The 18,689-nt window shown below is 42.9% G+C and overlaps 1 pseudogene; it reads left to right on the forward strand.

Annotated features, from left to right (window-relative positions):
* The first annotated feature begins 8,755 nt into the window (after positions 1 to 8,755).
* LOC136322202 (52 kDa repressor of the inhibitor of the protein kinase-like) lies at positions 8,756 to 16,731 on the forward strand (annotated as a pseudogene).
* Positions 16,732 to 18,689: the final 1,958 nt, after the last annotated feature.

An 18,689-nucleotide genomic window follows, 5' to 3' on the forward strand; every position in this document is an offset into this window, starting at 1 on the left:
CTCATATTCTAAGATGCCTATGAAGCACGATAGTAAGAAGCTAGGAAAATTCCTTGGCAAGTGGAATGAGGAAACTGAGACAGAGAGCTGAACAGATGACCGAGCAATTTACAGCCAGATACAGAAGGTCACCTGGGAAGAAAGCCCCAGGTGCCTATCAATGGGCAAAACTGGTCCAGACCTGACCCGCAGGGTGGCCCTTCCTCCCCTGACATATTGATGATCATGCAGTTTAGACCCCCGACCTTTCCTCCTAGAGATAACAACTGGGCCTCCGTTGGATTTCACCTCCAGGCCCAGAAAAGCAGCGAAACCAGGTGAGGCCAGGACCTGCTGCAATGACTAAGGACCCCCTGCCCTGGTGCTAACCAATCAGCAAGACCTTGACCCCGAAAGGGCACCTGGACAAGCTGATGAATATTCTATTTGAGGTCCTATCCTAAGACTGCCCTTAAACTATTAGCCATTTTTAAAAATTGAATTTATTGGGGTGGCACTGGTTAACAAATTATACAGGTTTCATGTGCACAACTCCACAACACTTCTTCTGTACACTGTATTGTGTGTTCACCACCCAAGTCAAGTCTCCATCCATTTATCACCATTTATCACCTCTATACCCTCCTCTACAATCACGCCCCACAATCCCACACAGTTGTCCATGTCCATGCGTTTTTTTCCATTTTTTGTCCTTTTTTCTCAATCCCTCCTCCCCCTCACCCAGCCACCAGCCGTCCCACAGCTGTCAGCCTGCTTGTTCTCTATGAGTCTGTCTATATTTTGCCTATTAGTTTATTTTGGTCATTAGATTCCACATGTGAGTGCAATCATATGGTCCTTGTCTTTCTCTGAGTGGTTTATTTCACTTAGCATCATGCTTTTCAGGTCCATCGATGCTGTCGCAAAAGTAAAATTTCCTTCTTTTTTATGGCCGAGTAGAATTCCATTGTGTAAACGTCCTACAGCTTTTTTATCCACTCATTCATTGATGAGCAACTGGGCTGCTTCCAAATCTTGGCTATTGTAAATAATGCTGCAGCTCCCAGGCTTTAAAAACCCTCAAAGCCAAGGTCCCAGGATGCGCACTCTCTCCTGGGAGAGAGCCCACACCATTCCCTTCTCCCTCATCTTCAAATAGTGATTTAGATGACAAAATAACAATAATCACCCAAGCAAAGCAGCAGAAAGAACAAATAATTTTTTTTAAAAAATTAGGAAAGTTTAGGGGACCTCTGTAACAACACCAAATGTAACATAATAATACTGCATCTAGGAGTACCAGAAGGAGAAGAGAGCGGACAAGAAATAATCACTGAGGCCTTGGTTGGTTGGTTCAGTGGTAGAGCGGCAGCCCAGTGTGTGGATGTCCTGGGTTCAATTCCTGGTCAGGGCACAGAGGAGAAGTGACCATCTGCTTCTCCACCCCTCCTCTATATTCTCTTTCTCTCTCTCTCCCTTTTTCTCTCTTTCTCTCTCCCCTCCTGCAGTCAAGGCTGGATTAGAGCAAGTTGGTTCCTGGTGCTGAGGGCTCCTTGGCCTCCACCTAAGGTGCTAAAAAAATGGCTCTGGTTACAACAGAGCATTAGCCCCAGATGGGCAGAGCTTTGCCCCCTAGTGGGTTTGGGTTGGGTGCATGTGGGAGTCTGTCTATGTTTCCCCTCCTCTCAGAAAGAAAGAGAGAGAGAGAGAGGAAGAGGGAGAGAGAGAGAGAGACAGAAAGAAAGAAAAAAAGAAAGAAAAAAAAAGAAAGAAAGAAAGAAAGAAAGAAAGAAAGAAAGAAAGAAAGAAAGAAAGAAAAGAAGAGAAAGAATCACGAAAAACTTCCTTACCTAGTGAAGGAAAAAATCACACAAGTTCAGCAAGTACAGAGAGTCCCAATCAAGATGAACCCAAAGAGGCCCACGCCAAAACACATTATAATTAAATGGCAAAAGTTGAAGACAAAGAGAGAATCTTAAAAATTAGAGAGTGACAGTTACCTACAAAAAAGATCCCATAAGGCTTTCGTTTCATTTCCCAACAGAAAGACATCAGGCAAGAGTGATTGGCATGAAATATTCAAAGTGATATTGAGCTAGGATCTATAAGCAAGATTGTTCTATCAAAGTTATCATTTAAAATTGAAAGCAAAATAAAGAGCTTCCCAAATGAAAAAATAAAGAAAAAGAGGCCTTGGCCAGTTGGCTCAGTGGTAGAGCGTTGGCCTGGCGTGCGGAAGTCCCGGGTTCGATTCCTGGCCAGGGCACACAGGAGAGGCGCCCATCTGCTTCTCCACCCCTCCCCCTCTCCTTCCTCTCTGTCTCTCTCTTCCCCTCCTGCAGCTGAGGCTCCATTGGAGCAAAAGATGGCCCGGGCGCTGGGGATGGCTCTTTGGCCTCTGCCCGAGGCGCTAGAGTGGCTCTGGTCGCGACAGAGCGACGCCCTGGATGGGCAGAGCATCGCCCCCTGGTGGGCGTGCCGGGTGGATCCTGGTCGGGCGCATGCAGGAGTCTGTCTGACTGCCTCCCCATTTCCAGCTTCAGAAAAATGCAAAAAAAAAAAAAAACAAAAAAAAACATTCTCTAAGGAAAAAAATAAAAAATAAAAAAAAGAAAGAAAAAGAAAGGCAAAGGAGTGTATTACCACCAAACCAGTATTTCAAGAAATGTTAAAGAGCCTCCTTTAAGAAGAAAAACAAATATATATTTATACACACACACACACACACACACACACGGAGAGAAACATAAGTGTAAAAAATAAAATGGCAATAAATAAGTACCTATCAATAATAACCTTAAATGTAAAGAGATTAAATATTCCAATCAATAAATATAAGGTAACTAAATGGATAAGAAAACAAGATCCATATACATACAGTCTACAAGAGACCCACCTCAGAACAAAAGATACATACAGATTGAAAGTGAAGGAAAGGAAAAAATATTCTATGCAAATGGAAACTGAAAGAAGCTTGGGTAGCAATAGTTATATCAGACAAAATAGATTTCAAAACAAAGGCCATAGCAAGAGACAAAGAAGGTCACTATATAATTCTAAAAGGATTGGTTCAATAAGAAGATATAACCTTTGTAAATACATGTGCACCTAACATAGAAGCACTTAAATATATAGAGAAAATCTTGGTGGACATTAAAGAAGAGATCAACAGTAACACAATCATAGTAGGGAATTTTAACACTCCACTGGCAACAATGGATAGATCTTCCAGACAAAAAATGAACAAGACAAAGGTGACCTTAAATGACACACTAAATGGGATGGATTTAATTGATATTTATAGAACATTTCATTGCAAAGCAGCAGAATATATATTTTTCTCAAGTGCACATGGAACATTCTCAAAGACAGACCAGATATTAGTACACAAAGTACGTTTTAATAAATTCAATAAGATTGAAATCATATCAAGCATCTCTGATCACAATAGTATGAAACTAGAAATCAATCACAAGAAAAATACTGGAAAAACATTCAAATGCATGGAGAATAAATTACATGTTATTAAACAATGAATGGGTTAACAATAACATCAATAACAAGAAATCAAATGTACCTTGAGACAAATAAAAATGGGAACAAAACCACCCAAAATCTATGGGATACAGTGAAAGCAGTCCTGAGAAGGATGTTTATAGCACTACAGGCCTACCTCAAGAGATAAGAAAAATCTCAAATATACAATCTAACCCTACACCTAAAATAACTAGAATAGAAACAACAAACAAAGCTCAGAGTAAGTAAATGGAAGGAAATAGTAAAGATCCGAGCAGAAATAAATGCCATAGAGACTAAAAAAAAAAAAAGAAAACAACTATAAAAGATCAGTGAAACCCAGAGCTGGTTCTTTGAAAAGATAAGCAAGATTGACAAATGTGTAACAACACTCATAAAGAAAAAAAGGAGGCCCTGGCTGGTTGGCTCAGCGGTAGAGCATTGGCCCAGTGTGTGGAAGTCTTGGGTTTGATTCCCAGCCAGGGCACACAGGAGAAGCACCCATTTGCTTCTCTACCCTTCCCCCTCTCCTTTCTCTCTATCTCTCTCTTCCCCTCCTGCAGCCAATGCTCCATTGGAGTAAAGTTGGCCCAAGCACTGAGGATAGCTCCATTGCCTCTGCCTCAGGCACTATAATGGCTCCGGCCACAACGGAGCAACACCCCAGATTGGCAGAGCATTGCCCCCAAGTGGGCATGCCGGGTAGATCCCAGTCAGGTGCATGTGGGAGTCTATCTGACTGCCTCCCACTTCGAACTTTGGAAAAATACCAAAAAAAAAAAAAAGAAAGAAAGAAAGTAAAAAGAAAAAAAGAGAGAGGACCCAAATAAAAAAAAAATCAGAAATGAAAGAGGAGATGTAACAACTAACACTACAGATATACAAAGGATTGTAAGAAAATACTATGAACAGGCCCTGGCCAGTTGGCTCAGTGGTAGAGCATTGGCCTGGCGTGCAGGAGTCCCGGGTTTGATTCCCAGCCAGGGCACACAGGAGAAGCACCCATCTGCTTCTCTACCCCTCCCCCTCTCCTTCCTCTCTGTCTCTCTCTTCCCCTCCCGCAGCCAAGGCTCCATTGGAGCAAAGTTTGCCCGGGCGCTGAGGATGGCTCTGTGGCCTCTGCCTCAGGCGCTAGAATGGCTCTGGTTGCAACAGAGCGACGCCCCAGATGGGCAAAGCATCGCCCCCTGGTGGGCATGCCTGATGGATCCCAGTTGGGTACATGTGGGAGTCTGTCTGACTGCCTCCTCGTTTCCAACTTCAGAAAAATACAAAAAAGAAAAGAAAAGAAAAGAAAATACTATGAACAACCATATGCCAACAAATTGGACAACCTGGGTAAAATGGATAAACTTGTAGAAACATACAATCTTCCAAAACTGAATCAGGAATAATCAGAGAATCTGAATACACCAATTACAACTAATGAAATTGAAGCAGTAATAAAAATTTAAAAATCTCCCAGCAAACAAAAGACCTGCACTGGATAGCTTCAGAGAAAAATCTTACCAAAAAAGAACTAATCCCTATTCTTCTCAAACTATCTAAAAAATTTAAGAGGAGTGAAGACTCCCAAGCTCATTTTATGAGGCCACCACTATCTTAATTCTAAAACCATATAAAAACACTACAAAGAAATAAAATTATAGGCCCATATTCCTGATAAAGATAGATTCTAAAATCCTCAACAAAATATTGGCAAACCAGAGATCATACACCATGATCAAGTGGAATTTTATTCCTGGGCCGTAAGTTTGGTACAATATCAGCAAATCAATAAATGCGATATACCACATAAACAAAATGAAGGATTAAAATTACATTATCATATCAATATATGCAGAAAAAGCATTTGATAAAATCCAGCACCCATTTATGATTAAAAAAACTCTTAGCAAAGTGGGAATACAGGGAATATACTTCAACATAATAAAGACCATATATGATAAACCCAAAGCCAGTATCATACTGAATGGAAAAAAACTAAAAGCATTTCCCTAAGCTCTGGAAAAAAGTCATGGATATATCTGCTTTCACCACTCTTAATTAATATAATACTGGAAGCCATAGTCACCTAAGTCAGATATGAAGAGGAAATAAAAGTCATTCAAATTGGAAAGGAAGAAGTAAAACAGTTATTATTTGCAGATGACATGATACTGTATATAGAGAACCCTAAAGACCCCACCCCAAAACTACTACAGCTGATAAGTGAATTTAGTAAAGTAGCAGGATACAAAATAAATATCCAGAAATAAGTTGCATTTCTATACACCAATAATGAACTAGCAGAAAGGGAAATAAAAAAAAAAATCCCATTTACAATTGTATCAAAAATAAAATACTTAGGAATGAATTTAACCAAGGATATAAAAGACTTATACTTGGAAAAATTATAAGACCCTAAAGCAGGGGTTGGGAACCTATGGCTCGCGAGCCAGATGTGGCTCTTTTGATGGCTGCATCTGGCTCACAGACAAGTCTTTAATAAAAAAAAAATAACGTTAAAAATATAAAACATTCTCATGTATTACAATCCATTCCTTTCCTACCGCTCATGTTCATGGCTGCAGGTGGCTGGAGCCAATCACAGCTGTCCTCTGGGACACCAAATTTTCATTGGATAATGCATAACGTACACGGGTCATTGTATGGCTCTCATGTAATTACATTTTAAAATATGTTGGCCCTGGCCGGTTGGCTCAGTGGTAGAGCATCGGCCTGGCGTGCAGAGGTCCCGGGTTTGATTCCTGGCCAGGGCACACAGGAGAAGCACCCATCTGCTCCTCCACCCCTCCCCCTCTCCTTCCTCTCTGTCTCTCTCATCCCCTCCCGCAGCCGAGGCTCCATTGGAGCAAAGATGGCCCAGGCGCTGGGGATGGCTCCTTGGCCTCTGCCCCAGGCGCTAGAGTGGCTCTGGTCGCAACAGAGCGACGCCCCGGAGGGGCAGAGCATCGCCCCCTGGTGGGCGTGCCGGGTGGATCCCAGTTGGGCGCATGCGGGAGTCTGTCTGGCTGTCTCTTCCCATTTCTAGCTTCAGAAAAAAATACAAAAAAAAAAAATATGTGGCGTTCATGGCTCTCTCAGCCAAAAGGTTCCCGAACCCTGTCCTAAAGAAAGTAATTGAAGGAGATACAAATAAGTGGAAACGTATACCATGCTCATGGATAGGAATAATTAATATCATTAAAATGCCATACTACCCAAAGCAAACTATAGATTCAGTGCAATTTCTATCAAGATGCCAATAGTGTATTTTACAGAAATAGAAAAAATATTATAAAATTTATATAGAGCCACAAAAGACCCTGAATAGCCACAGCAATCTTGAGAAAAGAACAAAGTTGGAGGAATCATGCTACTTGATATCAAACTATACCACAAGGTCATATTAAAAAACAAAACAGCATGATACTGGCATAAAAAGCAGGCATATAGATCAATGGAAAAGAATAGGGAGCCCAAAACTGAACCTGTGCTATTTTGGCCAGTTAATATTTGGCAAAGGGAGCAAGAACATATAATTGGGTAAAGAAAGTCTATTCAATAAGTGGTGTTGGGAAAATTGGACAGATAGGTTAAAAAAAAAGCAAACTACCAGAAGCTCATCTTCTTATACCATACACAAAATACACTCAAAATATTTGTTCTAGTTTTGAGAAATATATCATCAGTATCTTGATAGGAATTGCCTTAAATCTATAGATTGCTTCAGGTATATGGGCATTGTAATGATGTTCATTCTTCCTGTCCAAGAACAATGGATTAAAGACTTAAATGTTAGACTCAAAACCATAGAAATAGAAGAAAACATAAGCAGTAAAATTTCTAACATTTCTCATAGCAATATTTTTTCTAATATATGTATCTTCTCCAGCAAGGAAAACAAAAAGAAAGAAACAATTTGACAACATAAAACTAAGAAGATTTTGCACAGCAAAAGAAATGATCATCAAAGTGAAAAAGATAACCCCCTGAATGTAAAACCATATTCGCTAATGATACATCTAATAGGGAGTTAATATCCAACTTTTGTAAAGAACTTCTAAAACTTAACACCAAAAAAAAACAAACAATCCAATTAAAAAATTGGCAAAAGACCTGAAGAGACAATTCTCCAAAAAGACATACAAATGGCCAATAGACATATAAAAAGATGCTCAATATCACTAATCATCAGAAGAATACAAATAAAAACCATAATGAGATATCACCTCACACCTGTCAGAATGGCTATCATCAATAAATCAGTAAACATCAAGTATTGACGAGGATGTGGAGAAAAGGAAACCCTCGTGTTGGTGGGAATGCAGACTGGTGCAGCCACTGTGAAATGCAGTATGGATTTTCCTCAAACAATTAAAAATGGAACTTTCTTATGACCCAGCAATTCCACTTCTGGGAATATATACAAAGAAACTCAAAACACTAATTTGAAAGACTATATGCATTCCTATGTTCATTGCATCATTATTTACAATAGTCAAGATTTGGAAGCAGCCCAAGTGTCCATCAGTAGATGAATGGATTAAAAAGCAGTAGCACATTTACACAATGGAATACTACTTGGCTGTAAAAAGAAAGGAATCTTACCTTTTGGGACAGCATAGATTTTTTTGTTAAGTGAAATAAGCCAGTCAGAGAAAGACAAATATCATATGCTTTCACTTACACGTGGAATCTAAGGAACAAAATAAACTAACAAAGAGAAGAGAAAGTGACCCATAGATAAAGAGAACAGACTGACAGCTGTCAGAGGAGAGGAGATAGGGGGCTGGGTGATAAACGTGAAGGGATTAAGCAAAAAACAAGCAAACATAAAACCTCCTAGACGGACAACAGTATTGTGACTAGCAGAGGAATAGGGGGGTGGAGGGAGGCACGTGAGGGTAAAGGGAAGATAAACAGTGACAGAGGAAACTTAGCTTGAGGTGGTGAAGACACAATACCGTATAAAGATGACACTATAGAATTGTACCCCTGAAACCTATATAATTTTATTAACCAATGTCACCCCAACAAATTCAATTTAAAAAATAAAGTATAGTTTTGTTCCAGGCACACACACACACAGAAAAAACAAATTATCTTACTAAGCAGAAACCATGCAGTGTTTAACGATGCTTATATTTCTGTGTCTTCAGGGTGCTATGAATCCATCCGTAAGGGGCTTTTCATCAAGGAGCAATGAAGTGATGCCTACTGTCTCTCTACATTTTTTATGTCACCAGTAGCCCTCAGTGAGCCAGGATCAGTTGATATGGGTGGGTGTTGGATTTAGAAAACAAACCTCGTTTTCTCCCTCCACCATGCAGGACACTTAGAAGTATGGAAAAATTGGAAGGAACCTCAAGGTCATTCAAGTAGATATCTTCTTGGCAGGTGCACAGGTCCCAGTGACGTGGGTAGGGAGTTGGATGTACAGGGTCCCAGACACACTATGTAAATGAGAATCTGGAGTCAACCTTCTACCCCAGGACAAAACAAGTCCAATTTACAAAGGTGAAAAAAAAAATCACAAACCCAAATCCAAATGCCTGGGAAAATACAAACTGAAAATGTAAATCAAAGGAACAAATTGTTCTTACCACAATTTTTTTAAAAGGGGAAATAATAAAAGTCCCTGTTCCAGTAATCTGTTGTTGTGTAACAAGCTATCCTAAAACTTAGCATCTCAAAACAAGACCCATTTTATTGTATTTTGAGCTTTTATGGGTCAGGAATTTAGGCAGGGCTCAGCTGGGAAAGGCATTGGCTCTTTGTGGCATCTGAGGGCAACTGGTACTCAGCTGGATAGAGTCTAGAGGATCCAAGGGTTCCTTCACGTGCCCAGTGCCTGGGGAGGCTAGCAGGCTGGGCTCGGCCGGATCTGTGGACCACGGCTTATCCACCTGGCCTCTCCAGCATAGCAGTCCCTAGGCACGGCTGGCATTTCTATGTGGAAGCTGGCCTTCACCAGAGCAAGCCTTCAAAGAGACCCAGACTAAAGCTGTAAGGCAGGGGTCCCCAAACTACAGCCCGCGGGCCACATGCGGCCCCCTGAGGCCATTTATCCGGCCCCCGCCGCACTTCCGGAAGGGGCACCTCTTTCATTGGTGGTCAGTGAGAGGAGCACATTGACCATCTCATTAGCCAAAAGCAGGTCCATAGTTCCCATTGAAATACTGGTCAGTTTGTTGATTTAAATTTACTTGTTCTTTATTTTAAATATTGTATTTGTTCCTGTTTGTTTGTTTTTTTTACTTTAAAATAAGATATGTGCAGTATGCATAGGGATTTATTTGTTCATAGTTTTTTTTTATAGTCCGGCCCTCCCACGATCTGAGGGACAGTGAACTGGCCCCCTGTGTAAAAAGTTTGGGGACCCCTGCTGTAAGGCTTCTTATGTGGAGCTCAGGAGTTCCAGAACATCGCTTCTGCCACATACTGTTGGTCAAACAACCACTAAAGCCAGCTCGGTTCCAAGGACCAGGAATTAGACTCCACCTCCCACTGGGAGGGACAAGAAAGAATTTGTGGTCATCTCTGGTCTACCATGCATTATTTTACATACATTAAATCAGGAAGAACACTTCTGGGAGGAAGTGGTGCAGATAAAGGCACAGAGTTCATACATGCATTGCTGGTGATGGCATAAACTGGAAAGACACCTTGAGGACGTCACCTTGTCAATATGTACAGAATACATAAAATCATCCAATTTGCCCCCCCCCCCCCCGTCTCATTCCTAGGTGTCTATCTATCCTAAAGAAATAATTACACCAGAGACATGAAAGATGTACTGTTCTTTATCAGAGCAACAAAAATAGACAAAACCCAAAAGTTCAACAATAAGAGAATGGTTAAGGCGTACTATCACCCTGGAGCAGTAAGTAGCTGTTAAGAATAAATTACAAAAGTTTTCAAATGGAAGTTTTACATAAAAACATGGAAAATATTTACCAAGTGGTGTTAAAAAAATACAAAAGGTTAAGCGCATATAAACAAGAATCAGGAGAGAACAAACGGCCCTGGCTGGTTGGCTCAGTGGTAGAGCGTCGGCCTGGTGTGCGGAAGTTCTGGGTTCGATTCCCGGCCAGGGCACACAGGAGAGGCGCCCATCTGCTTCTCCACCCTTCCCCTTCTCCTTCCTCTCTGTCTCTCCCTTCCCCTCCCGCAGCCGAGGCTCCATTGGAGCAAAAGATGGCCCGGGCACTGGGGATGGCTCCTTGGCCTCTGCCCCAGGCGCTAGAGTGGCTCTGGTTGCGACAGAGCGATGCCCCAGGATGGGCAGAGCATCGCCCCCTGGTGGGCATGCCGGATGGATCCTGGTCGGGCGCATGCAGGAGTCTGTCTGACTGCCTCCCCATTTCCAGCTTCAGAAAAATACAAAAAAAAAAAAAAAAAAAAAAAAAAAGAAGAGAACAAACAAGAATGAATATACAGCCCTCTCCTCCTGCAGATGCACCGACCCTGCCAGTCCGGCCTGCAGGCCTGGCTCCCCTCCCATCCCAGACAGGTAGATGAGGATGCAGAATTCTGCCCAACCCCCAACTTAACACAGAAGGGAGTTTCTTCAGATTCCCACAGGATTCAGCCAGATGCCAGAAGTAGGTGGAAAAGTATAGGAGAACAGACATAGAAGATGAAACACCCGGTCAGCCAAATTAACATTATCGATATGCCAATCACTTGGAGATTTCTACGATCTATATGCATTTTGCAGATGCATCAGAACGATTGGGTTAGTTTATTTCTCATAATTAATCGAAGCAGATGCTTGTGAAGTCATTGGGCAAGTCCATATAGGACAGTCCTTCAAGATAATGCAGTACTAACAATATTTGATCTTACCAGGCAGTGGAACAAGCCATGTAATAGGCACAAGAAATGAATGAAAGAATTGAGTGAAGAGGAAATCAGGACACCAAAACAGAAGAAAACTGACGAAATTTCTGAACAGGAATATAAACATACAGAAATCAACAACAGCAATGCTTAGAACCGCAGTGCAGAAGAAAGGGGTAAGGAACGGGATGGAGACATTTTACTTCTACCCCTTGAAGAGAAGGAAAACAAAGAATACTTAAAATCCTTATTTGAAATTTTGATTCTTATGGTAAAATAAAATAAACTTCTGGATGGACATGAAGCTGATGAAATCCCAGAAGGCCTCTACTCCTGATAACTTTTAAGCGCTGCTGGAGTCCCAGATAACTTCTGGTGAAGAGGGTCCGAGAAGGTGCTTTGAGACAACTGTCAAAACATTCTTTTGTTCAAAAACACAACAGAAACAGATGTTAGGGATCCGGGAGAGCCGCATTTGGAAGAAACCTGCAGGGAAGTGAGAGACTCTCACTTCTTTCCCATTATCCCTGACGACCTAGTGGGCAGAGCTGGGGAAGAGCACCTGCCCGTGTGGGTGAGGCTTGTTGGAGAAGCTCATAACACGAGAGAGGAGTCTGTGGGCTTCTTGCCTCTCGAAGCTGATGTTGAAATTTTAGCTATGGAGTATCACACCACAATAACTGAGAAGTCGGGATTAAACATGGAGTATTGCTTTGGCCAGGCTCACATTGTGTCTAGTGGTTTTTCTTCCAAAGCGAAAGTTGTTGCTTCTAGACTTTGAGAGAAATATCCCCAGGCTGTTTACACACTCTGCTCTTCTTGTGCCTTAAATATGAGGTTGGCAAAATCATTGTGTGTTGCGGCAGTGTCTGTAGCATTAGGAACAATTGGGGAAATTGGTTCTTCTTCCTATCGATCACAACTGCTTTTAGAGCTTGACAGTGTGATTTCTGCCCTCTTTCAGAACGATGAAGAAAGGGGTGACGAACTAGAGGAAATTTGCCATCCTTAGTGGACAGGCAGGCTGGTGAAATTTTAGCGACTTTCTACAAGCTCTTGTTTTCTGTTTAGAGGTATAAATAGTGACACAAAATGAGGTGGAATGACTATATTGCTGGCCAAGCAGATGTACTCCGAAGAGCAGTAACAGATTTTGATTTCCTTGTTAACCATTGTCATTTTAAAAAATGTTCTATCTTTTACAAGAGCCTTTGGGAACACCTCCAGGGGCACACTTCTGATGCCTTTTTTGCAGCCAGTAGCTTGACTGCAGTGCTGCATTCACCATATGAAATGTAAAGCCAGTAGCCACGGCCACCATCACAGCCACCTGGCCTATGCAGGTTCGCATTTGATTCAGACAGACAGTAATGAAACAACAGAGCCAAGAACTGATGGGCCATTACTTTTAATCCTAGCTTGTACCCGGCAGGCAAGTAAAAACACACACTGGGCTCCAAAACCCACTCATTCAGTGCTCACAAAGCTACTGACTTACTGATTCGAGTTTCCTAAAATCAAAGGTTTCTAGCTCACTAGCCTTATTCACCTCTGTTTCCCATCTCCTTCTCTCTGCACAAACTGGCTTCTCCTTCAGCACTCTACCATCTTTGCTGCTTCTCCTGGCCTCCTCCATGTGGCCTTTCTCTGCTCTCTGCTCTAATGCTAATCTCAGGAACCGTGAGCTCAAGGTCCCAGTCTGCCCCCCTTTTATAGTGTAGAAATCAAAACCTTTAATCCAATATACAAACAAGGAAGTCTCTGCTACAAAGTCACTTATCTGAGGCATAATGAGATTCCTCATGAGAGTGCACCACCCCACATCATGCCATCAGTCAAGGGTGTGGGGAAAAGCTTAGTCTTAAAACTAAGCCTTAGGCTATAACAACCCTGCCTGCTTACAGCCTGTCCCCCACACCCAATGCAAACTATAAGAGAGCAAACATATATCATATTTAAAAACTTGTTTGACCAACATGAAATAATGGAAAATATTGAAGTTTGTCATGGATTTTGATTTGAGGGAACCACCAACTTGGCAACTAAACTTGCTATTCAGATGAAGCTCCCTGGGAAATTTCTCAGGGCTCAGCAAGGGCGCCTGGGATCTCATTATATAGAAGCTCCAGTGTTCCAACAGTGGAGCACATTGTTCAGGATTCACAGATACATTCTCAGAACAGCACCTCAAAGCTCTTAAATGCTTGTCTCTGGTGCCCCTGTCATGGGACAGCTAAGATTCAATACATCAGAGGAGCACCATGCTGACAGGTACAGAAGTGACCTACCAGATCCTGGCACCCTCTCCGCTGAGCTGCGTGGTTGGAGAGCCAAGTGGAACCACAGAGGGGAAGCTATAGAGCTTCCCCCCACCCTTTACGAAGCCCTCCACCTGACAGATATCAAGTTTTTTCCTAATGTTTATGCATTGCTGAAGATCCTATGTATTCTTCCTGTGATGACGCCTGAGAATGAGCACTGTGAATATGGGCAAAAGCGACCCAAAGCGTACCCGAGGATCATGTTGACAGAGCAAAGGTCAAGTAACTTAGCAGTGCTGGACACAAATTTTGATATTAAAAACATGATTTGGATTTAATGGTGGACATATATTTCAAACTCTATACAACTAAGTCAGAGCTTCCTACAGGTAATTCATAAACCATTGAAAATACCCGAAAGACTTCTAAAATAGGCTTTCTCTTGTATTTAATATTTGAAAAAAAAATTGTGAGAAATTTGAAAACATCTTCTAAAAAAGCTGCAACATATATATATATGTAGGCCACTTGACCACTGACCTATAGGCCTCCCATGGAGCACATTGGCCATTGATAATCAGTTTTGACGTCCCCTGCTTGGACTCTCCTACTCTGGAGAACTGACTGTCCTTTCAGAGGACAGCACTGAAAGTGCCATGTCGCATTTCTGTGTGATCTCTGCTGATGACGCTTTGGAATTGTTTTTAGTTAAGTCGTTTTAGAAGTAACATTTATTATCACTGTAGATCCAGTTGTTGAGTATTGAGTTATCAGCTCTTTGAAGAAATAAATTGTGAGGAAGTGCAGGAGGAAGGAATGCATTGTAAAATGTTACAATGAGGTTCATGACTAATCTTTGAAGAGCAAGAGTTTTAAGTCCACTGTGAAAAATCTGTCATGGACAGTTAGGGGAATTATTGGACAGTGAAAGAGACACGTGAACCTGCCAAGGTTCAGTTTAGATTTTATCCTTACTTAATGCCCTTAAAGGAACAAGTTACAGTTACAGACTGAATGGAAGGACCTGCCATTGTTGTTCCACATCGGGTTGTTGCTATTTGCATTCTTTTGTTGAGCCTACATCTCCATAAGCTTTTTAGCGGGTGTATGTGGAATACTTCTGCTTCTGGTCAAGACAGGATCAGAGGCCATGGATACTGACAAGTGATTTGTCTGCTTTAACCTGTCTTTTTCCATGGCTGTATCTACTAACTCATCTTGATTTATAAATAAAACTAGGAAAACATACAAAAAAAAATGTGTCTTGCGGTTTATCTAGGAATAATACAAGAAAATATCGCTGTTAATTTTGGTGAAGAAAGTAAATTTTGTATGGTTTATTTCAACCTAAATAAAAGGGTTTTGTTTAAAAAAATAAAAAACAGTTTTATTATGGTAATGACATTAGATCATTATTTTACCTTTTAGATTTTTTTTCTTTAAAATACGGAGGAAGAGAGAAACATGTTAAACAACACCTCAGGGGATACAAACAGCCAGGTCCAGACTGTGGAACACTAACTCTATAAATAACTGGTTTTCTTCAACAAGTAAACTATAAGGGGGGGGGGGGACAAGAGGAAGGGGAATCCGAAAGTTGAAAGAGATTTAATAGACTTGCAAGCCAATTGGAATGTATGGGCATTACTTCTACCCTAATCCAAATAAATAAATTTCAATGACAACATTCAAGAGACATTAGAAAAACTTGAATTCTGGACTTTAGTTTATATTAAGAAATGATTGTTTTTCTTGTTGAAGGTGATAATGGATTGTGGTTACTTTTTAAGTCCTTATCTTTTAGAGATAAATATAGAAATGTTTACAGATTAAATGACATGGTGTCTGGAATTTGCTTCAAAAAATCTAGAAGGGTGGGAAGCATGGAAGTGGTAAAGATGAAATGAAATCAGGAGTTGGTAGGTAAAGTTGGGTGGTGTTTGGGGATGCTAGTATTATACTGTTCTCTTCTGTATCTTCTTTTCTTTTTCTTTTCTTTAAGTGAGAAGTGGGGAGGCAGAGAGACAGACTCTCATGTGTGCCCCGACCAGGATCCACCTAGCAAGACCCCTATGGGGCGATGCTCTGCCCATCTGGGGTTGCTACTCCATTGTTTGGCAACCGAGTTATTTTAGCACCTGAAGTGAGGCCATGGAGCCATCTTCAGCACTCGGGGCCAACTTGCTCCAACTGAGCCATGGCTGTGGGAGGAGAAGAGAGAGATAGGCGAGAGAAGGGAGAGGGAGCGGGGTGGAGAAGCAGATGGTTGCTTCTCCTGTGTGCCCTGACCAGGAATCAAACACAGGAAGTCCACATGCTGGGCCAACACTCTACCACTGAGCCAACAGGCCAGGGCCTCTTCTGTATTCTTTAAAGTTTCCATAATAAAGAGGTGCTTATTTCAATGTCTTTTAAAGGCTGGGTAATGAAGGGACAAGCCAGGCTGCCTTGGAACCATGAGTCTGACGTGGTGTAGAAAGGATGCAAGGAGGAACGTGGGGACAAGGAAGGCCTGAAGCAGGTGAGTAGTGGGGATCTTAGAGACCTCAACAGGATCTTACAGACAGGACCCTGGTCCCAGATGGGCTGCTTCGAGCCCGTGCCCTCGCAGACATTAACCCAGGTACAGATCCTAGCTTCCACAGGGTGTGAGGTTCCGCTGAGAAGCACCAGGAAGCTGTTTGACACCTGTTGTGGGTAGAAGGGCTGCTCAGAGCTGTACATAAGTTTGGAGTGGTGCTAATGCACGAGCTCCCGGCCTGTTCTAGTCTGGGAGTAGACACACAGAGACCTTGGCTATTGTTGACTGAAGGGCTCGTCACTGGTCAAGGCAGAGAAAAGGAGGAGACGTCTGAAGCCAGAGTCCTGGGGAGGAGCCCAGCAGGGCCCTTGTCATCCAGCACCCAACAGCAAGTCCTGGAGAGCAGGGATAAGAGGCCAGGGACCTCGAGACTGCAGTAGGTTGTGAACTATTTACAAGGTCAGGCACAAGGGCCCCGGTGGGGGGGGGACAGAGAGGAGGCAACTTCAAGGACCACCGTAAGGTACAGAGGGGGGACTGGGCCTCTAGGGGACTGACCTGCTGTGTTCCCAGTTCTCTGGGATGAAGGCGCTGGAAAAGGCTCCTGAATGCCCGGAAGAGGAATGAGCTGCGTTGAGAAGACAAGCTCCCCGAGACTGGGGGGAGCGAGTGGTGGCTGTAACCGGGACTCGGGGCTCCTGACTCCTGATGAGGAGGGACGAGCTTGGCTTTAAATTCCAGCTATGCCACCTGGCAGCCGGGTGTCTCTGGGCAAGTCACTTCACCCCTGTGACCGGCAGTGTGTCCTCTACAAAGTGAAGGCAGTAACACCTGTTACATAGGGTTATTAAGCGGATGGATCTAGGCTGGCATTGGAAAGACCTTCAACAAGTAGGCGTCTCTTCCATTCAGCCCCCCTCCAAGGAGAACTTCAGCAGCAGCTGTTTCTGTATGCCAAGCAAGGGTCTCACTCCTAAGGAGATATTTTGGATTCAGAACCTCCCCTCATTATTTGGAGGGGAGGTTGTTAGGGGGAGGCAGAGGAGATTCACCCAGAACTCTCTCTCTCTCTCTGAAGCAGGGCCTTCTCAGTGCTGATTGCCACTGGGTCCCAGCCCAGGAGACTGATGTGTTCAGTCTAGGGTGTGGTCAGGGGCAAAGGGATTTTTAGAAGCTTCCAAGTAACTCCAACATGCAGTGAGGGCTGAAAATTCTTCCCATGGGGCTTGCGATACTCCCGATAAAGATCAAGTAAAATCAGCTCTTTCCCTATTGCACTTGAGCCTCTGCCAAGTGCAGCTGGATCGGGGGGTGGGGGTGGGGGGTTGGGCCCAATGATTTGGGAGATTAAAAAAAAAAATTGAACTCCTCAGACACTAGAGTCAACTGTGGAATGTTGTCACATGTTTAGAGCTTGGAGAAATTGCCCAGCCTAATTTAAGTTGGCTTTTTCTTTCTAACATGGTGAATAGCTCTGTGTTGGGTGTCTTTCCCTCCTGTTACTTGGCGATGGCCTTTGTGCAAAGCCTTGTGAAATTTGACGTACTGTGTCCCTCGGATATAAATGTCTAAGAATAAATTAGAAAACATTTTAAATATATTGAAATATATTTAGGAAAAAAATGTCATTTTGTACTATGAGGATTGAGGGTCTGTAGAAAGACGCCTTTCAGAATAAATGTCAGGAATTCTTTTTGGATGAGTAAATCCCCACAGAGGTCCCATCACGACCAGTCAGTTCATCCTCCAATTTGACTCATAACTGCCCATTGATTCTGCATGAGGCGTTCTGGAGTGGCACTAGGGCTCCAGCACATGCAGGGATCGCATGGAAACTCTTGGTCCAGTGTTGGGAAATTGATGCTTTTTTCCCCTTCCACAAGCCAGAGGGATCTGGCAGTGTTTCCCCAGACGTGTCTCTTTTACTCTTGGACTCTCCGTGCCTCTGATGTGATGGCAAGGGTTACAGAGGAGGAAGCGTGACACAGAGCAGTGGTTCTCAAAGTATGGGCGGACAAGCAGTGTCAGCATCACCTGGGGAAGTGTTAGAAATGCAAATTCTTCTGCCCACACAGCAGACCTAGAAATTCTGGGGTGGGGCCCGGCCATTAGTGTTTTGACCAAACACTTCCTTCTGATTCTGATCCACTACCGTTGAGAAGCATTGATTAAGAGCACAGGCCAAACACAAACATACTTTGTTTCAAATGCCAGCTCAGCCACTTGTTACTTGGGGAAATCACTTCATCTCTCTGACCCTTTGTTTCCTCATCTTTAAAATAAGAATGATGGCCCTGGCATGTTGGCTCACTGGTAGAGTGTCAGCCCAGCATGTGGATGTCCCGGGTTTGACTCCCGGTAAGGGCACACAGGAGAAGTGCCTATCTGCTTCTCCACCCTTCCCCCTCTCGCTTCTCTCTCTCTTCCCCTCCTGCAGCCATGGCTCAATTGGAGCGAGTTAGCCCCAGGCACTGAGGATGGCTCCATGGCCTCTGCCTCAGGTGCTAAGAAGAGGTCAGTTGCTAAGCAACAGAGCAATGCCTCAGATGGGCAGAGCATAGCCCCCTAGTGGGCTTGTTTGGTGG

Source organism: Saccopteryx bilineata, chromosome 2 (genome assembly GCF_036850765.1).
Source record: "Saccopteryx bilineata isolate mSacBil1 chromosome 2, mSacBil1_pri_phased_curated, whole genome shotgun sequence".
Lineage (NCBI taxonomy): Eukaryota > Metazoa > Chordata > Mammalia > Chiroptera > Emballonuridae > Saccopteryx > Saccopteryx bilineata.